The following is an 11,072-nucleotide window of genomic DNA, read 5'->3' on the forward strand; positions in this document are numbered from 1 at the left end:
TACAAGTTCAGCAACATGGATCAGATATGTTTACCCCAAAGTATCTGTTTCCCTGTCTTTGTTCAAACTGAACAACTCTAAATTAGAAAAGAGCTTTCAAAGCTTTCTCATCCCTGGCCCTCTGCTTTGCAAAGGGTCTTTTTGTGTGTACCCCCTCCCCATACTCTTACATGATTCTGTCTGCAGTGTCCAAGATTTTCTGTTGCTACTTGTTGCACTTGAGAATTTTCTTGACTTCTAATACTTTAACTGGCAGAGAAAACAAACTCTATCAAAACACCTAGATGGCAGCAAAGGTATCAGAAAAGGCATACTTAGTGTCTGACTAGTATCTGGAATAGAAACAAAAAGAAAAAAAAATACCTTTTTCAGGTCATAACTCAGAAAGGTAGCCTGACCCAGCTGAACCTCAGAGAGGATGGCAGGGATTGCAGTAGGGAGCAGGAATTCTGGAGAGGAAAAGTACAGCATCTTGCTAGAGGGATAATTATTTTACAGGTCTCTTTAGCATGGCTTATGGTGATCCCACCTTCCTAGGAATGTTCCTGTATTGTCTCCAGCCACATATGGCAAAACTCTGCTAAAATGCCAACTCCTCCCCCTCTGAAACAGGTTAGCATTAAAGAGAGTATGGAAGCCTGCAGGTATGTTCAACTCTGTTCCTCCCCCTTACTCCTCCTCCTTCCCTCCTCCTCCTTCACTTGCTCAACCTCTTTTGTTCAGTAAATTTTCTCTGGTTGTCTTCTAAGAATAGACTCAAAGGTATGTTTCACTGGGCTAAAATCAGGCCCCAGGAAAAATGTTTTAACCCAAAGACATAGCCTTTGCTATGACAGTAAGATATAAATCTGTTCCAGGTATTGTATAGGCACCTGCTTGTTCCTGGGAAGAGTTCTGCTACTGTATCAAGGAATCTGGCCTAGTGGAAACTAATATCAGTCTCCAGAGCCCCTCTTTGACCACATCCATTTTGAGCCCATATTTCACAGGTCCACTTCTGCCAGATGTGTGCTAAGGCCAACTCGCAGGGGGCCTTCCATATACACCAGCCCCTATACTAGCTCCGAAGACACCAATGACTGGCAAGATGACTTCACCCACATGCCCACTCATAAAAAGCCTTGTTATCTCTTAACTTTTATTAATACCTTTACAGAATGGATAGAGGTGCTCCCTGCCTCCACAGAAACAGCAGATATGATGGCTCAGGTATTCCTGGAACACATTATCCCTTGATTTGATGTGCCATCCCCCAAAGCTCTTGGGACATCAGTGCTGGTACCACCACCACTCCAGGCTCAAGTGGGCATCTTATCCAGGATAGATGGTCTGTCCAACAACTGGGGCCCTCCACCCTCTAGTTTTCCAAATTGTCCCAGTGAAGGGGCCTATCTGCTCCTCTGCCTTGTGCATTCATCTTTGTCAGTACAATCAGAGCACATCTCTGTTCCTTTCTTACTGGCAGTCTCCACTCTCCCCATGCCTAGTCCCATCTCTTAGCAACTTGCCTTCTCTGCTTCCTCAAGAAACAGATCCCCAAAGCCTCCAGGATGTCAGCTAACTGAATGCTTCTTCAACACTACCTCCCACTGAGTGTGAGCCCACTGACTCCCGACTCCCCCTCCCCACATCACCCTTGACAGTAGGAAATAGCCAGATTTGAACCAGCACCTATATATCTAAGAAGGTTGGGATGTTCTGTTGGAAACCCTGCCTCAGTTTCCCTCCTCTCTCTCCAAACCCTGCCCCCCAGAAAGCCTACCAAGTGGTGGCTTCTCCCCCAGAGCTCCTCAAGACTGTGCCTACAGGATATTTATGCTCTGGTCTATAGACCTGCCATGTGATGCTCCCCATACCCATCACTCAAGAATGCTTTACTCAGATTAAACCTGGTCTTATTAATTTGGCTTGATTTGGGTTATTGCATCAGTGGAGAAACCCATTAGCAGGGATTCAGAATACTTATCAGTTCCTACCTTTATGAGATATGGTCCACTGGTTAGGGTATTGACAGGCTCAAGTAGATTAACTTTTCTATTTTGAATAGCTTGGAATGTTAGGCCTCTACCCAGGCCAGATATTTCATCCTTTTGACTAGAAGGAACTAGTTCTCCCTTAATGGGCTTTATTGCTGCTGCCCAGCTCTGAAGAAGTAGCCTTAATATTGTTTAGGAGATGTGCTGAAATTGGAGGACAGATATAATGAGCATTTATTTATCTATTTAGTTCTAAAGCTGTTCAGTAGAAGAGATTTTTTTTGGGGGGTTTTTTTTTTTTGGTTTTTTGAGACAGGGTTTCTCTGTGTAGCTTTGCGCCTTTCCTGGGACTCACTTGGTAGCCCAAGCTGGCCTCGAACTCACAGAGATCCGCCTGCCTCTGCCTCCCAAGTGCTGGGATTAAAGGCGTGCACCACCACCGCCCAGCCAGTAGAAGAGATTATTAATGTCTGAACTGAAGTTTTAGTTTTTCACCCTTACATATAGCCTTTCAGTAGGGGTAATCATTTAGAGGGAGATAAGAAAGCAGACTTCCCTTCCAGCATTCCTGACCAAAGAATTAAGGACATTACTGATACTGTTGCTTTTGGGGCCTCTGCTCTGAACTGCCTATCTAGTTTGTGTCTCTTGTTCTCATCATTACCCCATCTGAAGAGATAACCCTAACTTCCATTTAGAGAATTGGGGTGATGCTTGATCTAGCTCCTTAGAGCTGAATGGGTGTGTCAGGTGTGCAGTTGGAGTACTTCTTTAGTTGGTCTATCTTAAATACCCCGAGAGTACATCAATGATTTTATTCCTATAACTGCCAGATGTAGGTAGAAAAGTAAAGTAAATACAAGAATTAAGAATTATTAGCATCATAATCCCTAGGCAGGAAACCAGAAGAAACCAAGTCATGATATTTTACAGATATTTAAATATGTCCATTCAAATTCATCTATTAGTCTCCTCATTTGCCCTCTGGCTTTCAATGATGACATTGAGAGTGATGGATCCAATGAGAAGCTAGGAGTTGGACATCTCCTTGGTAGGCAGACAAACAATGGAAAGAGGTCTAGGTAGATTAATATACTTTTCACTTAAACATTTAAGATGGATGACTCCCTGATTCTTCTTCCTCTCCAAGACAAAGACTTTGGTGGGCTTTTCCCCACCATTTGAGGCCAGGACCTCTTCCAGCGTCCAGGAACTAAAGGTGGGGAGTTGAATTTCCAGATAGCATCTTTGTTCTCCTCTTCTCTTACTATGTAGCCAGGGACTGTATAGAGTAGGCCTGCGTCAAACTCATAGAGATGCATTTGCCTGTCTCCTAACTGCTGAAATTAAATGTATACACCATTTTGCCCACCTGTTTATTTTATCCATTGTGATACTAGTCCAGTGTTTCTTTTATGTCACCATTCAGGTTAAAAGTTCAAATGGATAGAGGGTTGTTTTTTGGGCATTATGCTCAAGGGAATGTCTTGCCTACAGTAAACAGACAAGGAGAATTTAAGAGCAGTAAGTGCATAGAAAATTAAAGAATAGCAGAAGAGTGGGGAGCCAAGTTGACTAGTGGTTCTAAGCTGTGGAAGAACCCCATTGTTCAAGACTGACATACATCACTTCCTGGAGATGAGTTCAAGTATTTAGCTTTCAGACAGCATTTGATTTGGCTTCCTTTTCCACATTGATGTGTTGCTGCTTGCATCTCACTGAGATGCGTCCTGAACTTTAAAAAAATATTTATTTTTATTTCATTTGTATTGGTGTTTTGCCTGCATGTATGTCTATGTGAAGGTGTCAGATCTTGGAGTTAAAGGCAGTTGTTAGCTGCCACATGGGTGCTGGGAGTTGAACCAGGGTCCTCTGCAAGAGCAATGAGTACTCTTAACTACTGAGCCCTGGATCCTGAACTTCAAACCCCTTTCCACATGGAGTGTTTGTAAGACTAGATGCAAACAAGATAACCATTGTTTGAAGCTGGTAGGTGTTAGGAAAGTATATGCCAGCAAGCCCCCTAAGGAAGAAATCTGAAAGTGTTCTGTTTTTCCTTCTAGCTGGCTGTTCACTAGCTGTTAAGGGTACAATTCTGAGTTTGGAAGGCACCCACTGTAATTTTTAGGTTCCTGTCTCCAAGCAGTGATTTGGACAGAGACCCCTGGATAATAAAGGAGACAGTTTATTCAAGTGGAAAACCAAATGAGGTTGGAAATGTGCCAGAGTAAGACCTAGGTCTAAGTTCCAAGAGACTGAGTTGAAGACTTTACATATCCACTTTGTACATAGGCTGTTTTATTACAGTTAGCAGTCAGGAAGATTTCCAGTCTAGTCATTGCTTTCTATTAAGTTAATCTTAATAAAAAAAATGGATTTCTTTGTGTGAGTGCCTTGGCTGCACGTGTGCATATGTACTGTAGCTGGAGATTTCTCCAGTCCCGTCAGGGCCCACAGCCACTCAGACCCAAGTAAACACACAGAGACTTATATAACTTATAAACTGTATGATCGTGGCAGGCTTCTTACTATCTAGTTCTTATATCCTAAATTAACCCATTTCTAGTAATCTGTAAGTTGCCATGTGGCTTGTGGCTTACCAGTACTTTACATCTTACTTCTCATGGCGGCAGTGGCTGGCAGCATCTCCTGACTCAGCCTTCCACTTCTTAGAATTCTCCTCTCTCCTTATCCCACCTATACTATACTTCCTGCCTGGCTACTGGCCAATCAGTGTTTATTTATCAATCCGTCAGAGCAACACATTCACAGCATACAGAAAGACATCCCCAGCACTAAACTCCAGCTAGATGGTATCAGGTACGTATCTGATGCTCAAGATCAGAAGTCGCCGGGTGGTGGTGGCGCACGCCTTTAATCCCAGCACTCGGGAGGTAGAGGCAGGCGGATCTCTGTGAGTTCGAGGCCAGCCTGGGCTACCAAGTGAGTCCCAGGAAAGGCGCAAAGCTACACAGAGGAAACCCTGTCTCGAAAAACCAAAAAAAAAAAAAAAAAAAAAAAAGATCAGAAGTCATCAAGATCTCCTGGAACTGGAATTATGAATGAGGATGAGCCACCATGTGAGTGCTGGGAACTGATCTTCAATCCTCTGCAAGAACAAGTGCTTGTATCCACTTAACCATCTCTCTAGCCCTTTCATGTTAATCTTGATGCCTCTAAAATCTCTTCCTCCACTCTGTCCTCTTATGTGGGAGCTTTAGTGACTTCATCTTGGTCTGATGGGTCAAAAGTGTATACTTGTTTTGCTCAGCTTTGCTGGATGTTTTGTCAAGAAAAACAGCACACATGTTACCTCCCTGAGAACAGGGAAGTGATTTGAATGTTACTTAAATCTGAGGTACTTTCAGGTAAAAAGGTCTGCAACAATGTAGCATTCTTTGCTGATGCTCCTTTGCCTAATTTCTGAGCTGTATATAAGCACTGGGCAGAATAAACTCGAGACAGCAGTATTCACTGACAGTCTTCCCCAATCTATTTTATGTCTCTGTCTCTTCTTAATCCTCACTCCTCTATTCAGGTGCTGTTCAACAGGTCCTGACACTTACTTCAAATAAATCACTATAACAGATGCTGTCCCTACCTAGGCTTCTTTTCTATTTCTCTGGCTAAACCTACAAGGAAATTTAAGGAGTATTACAAGCATACTAAGAAGTGTATTAATATTCTAAACAGAGACAAGGATAATCATGGATTCCTGGTAGTCTTTTTTGTGAGTTTTTCTTGTTAAAATGCTATGGAACAAATATACTGAGTAGGAAATACCTTGTATTTTCAAAGGACCATCTATATCTGAAGAAGTGATATGCAGTATACTTACTTTCTCATGATGCTAGCCAGTAGCATCCAGGGACAGTACAGTCTGCTTGCTATCTGGCACAATAACTACCACATTGTACAGAATATCCACTGAATTACTGAATTTTTCAACATATTATAAAGTTGACATTGTGTTGGTTTGTTTTTACTCAACCATAGACTAATGGAGGTAATCTGGACATGGTCAAAGTAGCCATGGCTCTATTTGAAATTCAGGAGGTTAGGTATAATAAGTGCATTTTCAACTTAGGATATTTTTATTTTTTTTTGGCTTTATTGAAACAAAATTCCACCAAAATTGAAATATATCTCTTTTATTGAAGGACAGGATCCAATGTACATTATAGGAAATATTTAAGTGTTTAAATAATGTTATAAGTCCAGAGGTTGTCCTTATATTCATAGGAAGGCCAGATTTTATGAAAAAGTAATATTCCTCAGTGACTAGGGTGGATCAACACACAAAAAGACATTCTGTAGGTATATTTCTAAAATCTGTAAAACAATATTTCCTTATTCTCAATAATGGACCTAGTTCTTTTTTTCTTCACCCCATTATTTCAGCCTCTTAAAAACTATTCTGATTACCCAAGATAGACTTGCATTCATATCAGCTTATCAACTGGAGGGGGGTGTCTCATATGTTTAATAGCCACTCAGTCCTCTAAACTGAATACCAATCCTGCAAAAAATTAAATCAAGAAGGATCTTAATGTTGAAGCATGTTCTCAGTTATGGTTTGTGGACAGATGCACAATTCATTACATATTATTTCACAAAAAGCAAGATTCTTGTGTTCTCTGGCAAGAAGTCACTTACACCAGCATAATGTATCTTTTGGATGAATGAGCGAAAGAAAAATAAGTGAAAAGTGAAATAAATACAAGGTGAAAAAAAACCCCTTACCATTATTTGTAAACACACATTAACAATGGCTCAATATAAGAGGAAAGGAAAACTTAAGCCAATAATGTAAACTTTATCTAACATTACTACTGTGAGATATTTGCAAGAATTTTCTCTCAAATGAAGACAACATTTGATAAATGACAAACACCCTGTTTAAAACAGTTAAGGAAATCTAATATGAAAAAAAAAAAACTTATGGAAAACATCAGAAGTAAAAAGTACAAAATCCCCATTCAAGTACCATTTTATATGTTAAGGTTAATCTACAATTTATCAGCTTGACTGAATTGTGAGACATTCAGGACATTAGTAAATCATACATCTGGGTATGTTTGTTTTGTCATCTGTAAAGAATGACTGGGTCAAGACAACTCTGACCTAATAAGTGGGTTGGTCAGGTTTTCCTGGGGCTCTATCATCATGTACTGAACTCTTCCTGTATGACCTGTTAAAGACCTTTGTGACCACTATAATGTGAACTCTTTGCTTCATAATACCATGATGAACCCAAATAAATCATTTCCTCCTTTTGTTTCTCAGATAGTCACCAAAACAAGAAAATTAACCATAACAAAGAATATAAAGATGAGAGGGGAAAAAAAATGAGACCACTATTGCTTACAGACAGTAGAAAGTTTCCAACAATCAACAAATATTAATTTTTCAATGGTTTATCAATGAAAATTACTGTGTTCATTTTCCTTTTTATGACTAGTTTGGAACTCATCACATAGCCAAGGTTCATGGCAATTGAACTCATTGAACTCTTGGCAATACTCTTGCCTCAGCTTCCCAAGTGCTGAAATTAAAGCTGTGTGGACCATGTCTGGCTACCTGTTACTTTAAAAAAAAAAAAAGAAAAATAAGCCTTATATATTAGACATATATTTTGAGTTACATACAAATTAAATATGATTGAATATGAAATGAAAACATGACTTCATTAAAAATGTTAATAGGGTTGGAGAAATGACTCAGCATCTAAAAGCACTGACTGCTCTTCAAGAAAACCTGAGTTTAATTTCCAGCACCCACATTGCAGCTCACTGTAATTCCAGTTTCAGGAGATGTGATGCCCTCTTCTAGCCTTCAAGGGCACTGCATACACATTGTACAGACATACATGCGGGCAAAAACACCAATACACATAAAATAAAAATAAATAAATCTGTCTTTAAAAGTCAGTATTTTCAAACTGAAGCCCCTTCACTTAAACAAACCTTGGAGAATTATCATTTCAACAATGACCATTTGCTGGGGGTAATGTCACACACCTTTAATCCTAGCTATAAGAAGGTAGAGGAAAGTGGATCTCTATGAGTTCAAGACCAGCTTGGTCTAGATAATGAGTTCCAGGACAACCAGGGCTACCTAGAGAGACTCTATATTAAAAAACAAACAAACAAACAAACAAGCAAAAAAAGGCCCGGCAGTGGTGGCGCACGCCTTTAATCCCAGCATTCGGGAGGCAGAGGCAGGCGGATCTCTGTGAGTCCAAGGCCAGCCTGGGCTACCAAGTGAGTTCCAGGAAAGGCGCAAAGCTACACAAGAGAAACCCTGTCTCAAAAAACCAAAAGAAAAAAACAAAAACCAAAAAACTAAAGAGTTGCCATTAGAAACAAAATGTTCAGGGGATGAAGAAATGGCTCAGTGTTTAAGAGAACATACTGCTCTTACAAAGGATCTGAATTCAGTTCCCAAAGCCCACATGAAGTGGCTTACAACAGCTTATAACACCAATTCCAGGGAATCCGATGCTTTCTTCTGGCCTCAGGGCCACTGGCATTCATAAGCTCATATGCAGACATAGTCAGATATACACATAGGTAAAGACAAAAAACCCCTGCATTTAAAAAAAGCAATAAATATTCCATAAATCTACTTTAATATTGAATGACTAATAATCATAATATGCTCATAATTTTTATAACTTTTTTTAGGTGTTATAATTTCTGGAACATTCTATATAAGTTACTTTATATCAGCCTTTCTTTCATAAGACATTTTTATAGGACTTGACTAAATAGGGGACTTTTATAAATTTGATATATTTGCTACAATCCATAACTTTTGTTATTTATTTTACTTTGATAAGTTTTAATACTGAGTGGATTCTTCAATATGGTCGAACTGAAGACTTCTGCACATCCCATCAAGTTTCTTACCAGATCATTTTCTATTATGTTTGTGAATTCAAGCAAGATGATTAGAAGCATGTCTGCAAACTTTACAGTGACATTATTCTCTTTGCTACATATTATTGTGTTTACTAAAAATGTTATGTGATAAGGAAGTCTTCGAAGAATCTATTCTTAGGAATTCTCTCCAATGTATCTTTTCATTTTTTTTTTTTTAAGGGAACTACATGTACTGAAGGCTTTCTTACATTGCTTACATACATAAGGTTTCTTACCAGAGTGGATTTGTTCATGTCTTTGACAATGACTTAAAGAAGAAAAGGCTTTTCCACATTGTTTACATATGTAAGGTTTCTCTCCAGTGTGAATTCTTTTATGGCATTGAAGGGAACTGTGAGCAGTAAAGGCTTTTCCACACTGCTTGCATACATAGGGTTTTGCTTCTCTGTGAACTCTTGCATGGCGATGAAGAGAACTTTTAACACTAAAAACTCACCAACCCCACAGCTCCCCAGAGTTTTCTTGAGTGTGAGCAGAAGGAAATATTAGATAGAAGGATTTATATTGCTGAGAATATCGTGGAGATAAACAGATAGAAAATAACTGATAGCCTCAAGAGGGCCTGGAACCTTTTCCAATAGGCCCCGACTGTCTCTGCCCCAGGGTATTTATAGATGCCAAGGGGGTGGAGCAAAAGACCTCCCCCCCCAGCACAGCCAAGTGCAGACCATCTCAGACGCCTGCACTCAGGCCCATGGTCCTAATCATCCTCTATGCGGAATTGCTGGGCAAAGCCACTAGGAACAACGAAAATGGGCTCCCACACCTTACCACACTGATTACATTTATAGGGCTTCTCTCCAGTGTGAGTTTGTTCATGTATTCAAATGGAGCGGGAGGAAATAAAACTTTTCCTACCCTATTCACAGACATAGGGCTTCTCACCACTATGAATCCTCTCATGATAGTGAAAGGAACTATGATTGGTAAAGGTTTTATCACAAACTTTACATACATAGGGTTTTTCACCTGTGTGACATCGTTCATGTCTTTGAAGGGAATTATAGTAAATAAAGGCTTTCCCACATTGCTTACATACATAGGGTTTTTCATTGGTGTGAGTTCTTTCATGGTCATGAAAGTTACTCAAATAACTGAAAGTTTTATCACATTTCTTACATCTGTAAGGTTTCTCTTCAGTTTGAGTTCTCTCATGTCTTCTAATTCTACTCAAACTAGACAAGGCTTTCTCACTCTCCTTTTGTACATATGGTTTCCTCCCAGTGTTAGTCTTTTTATGACACTGAAGGAAACTGTGGTTCATGAAGGATTTACCACATTGCTTACACACATGTGTTTTTTTCCATTGACAATTTTCAAATGTATTTGAATGTAGCTCTGATTCTGGAAGGCTTTCTCACATTGCTTATATTCATAGGTGTTCTCCTCACCAGTACTCTGATGCTTCAGAATGCATTTGGGATAAATGAAAGCTTTCCTACATTCCTTAACTTTATAGAGACCTCTGCAACATAGCTTATATTTATGATGTTTGTGTCCAGTATGCACACTAATAGGTACACTTTGGGATGAATCACCAATAAGCATATCTTCATGCACATGTCTTTTTTACTCCAGGAAAAGTTTTCTTGTTCACAACTGAGCCTACAATCTGGCTAAAGATTTCTCCACATTCACTACCTTTATGTTCACCCAGACTGTGCACTACTTCACTTCTGCAGAAAAGAGAAAGCAAATTACTAAAATTTTGTTTGGGGCTGGGGAAATGGCTTGGTGGTTAAAAGTGCTTGCACTGCAAGCATAAAGACCTAAGTATCCATGTAAAAGCTAGGCATGGCCTAGCAGTTGGGGGTGGAGACAGATCCTGAGAGCTCACCAGCCAACTCACCTAGGCAAATTGGTGAGCTTCTGGTTTAGTGACACTGTCTTGAAGAAATAAGACAGAGATTGATGGAGGAGTACATCTGATGTCCTGCTTTGACTTTTGCATTGGCATACACACCCACATATTCATGTACATATAACACACACAAATGAAAGTTTTGTTTATAATTCATAAGCAAAAAGAAGGATTGCTGGTTTTATGCAGTTTGGGAATTTTTAAAGAAGAATGTAGGTAACCTATAAGAAAACCAATATTGAGATACTGGTACTTGTATGGAGTTTCTTAGTACTTTTATCAAGTTAATTA

General features: G+C 39.6%; 1 pseudogene; it reads right to left on the reverse strand.

Moving 5' to 3' along the window:
* Positions 1-9,567: 9,567 nt before the first annotated feature.
* Positions 9,568-10,658, reverse strand: LOC114685125 (annotated as a pseudogene).
* Between the last annotated feature and the right edge of the window lie 414 nt (positions 10,659-11,072).

This window comes from Peromyscus leucopus, chromosome 22 (genome assembly GCF_004664715.2).
Source record: "Peromyscus leucopus breed LL Stock chromosome 22, UCI_PerLeu_2.1, whole genome shotgun sequence".
Taxonomy (NCBI): Eukaryota; Metazoa; Chordata; class Mammalia; order Rodentia; family Cricetidae; genus Peromyscus; species Peromyscus leucopus.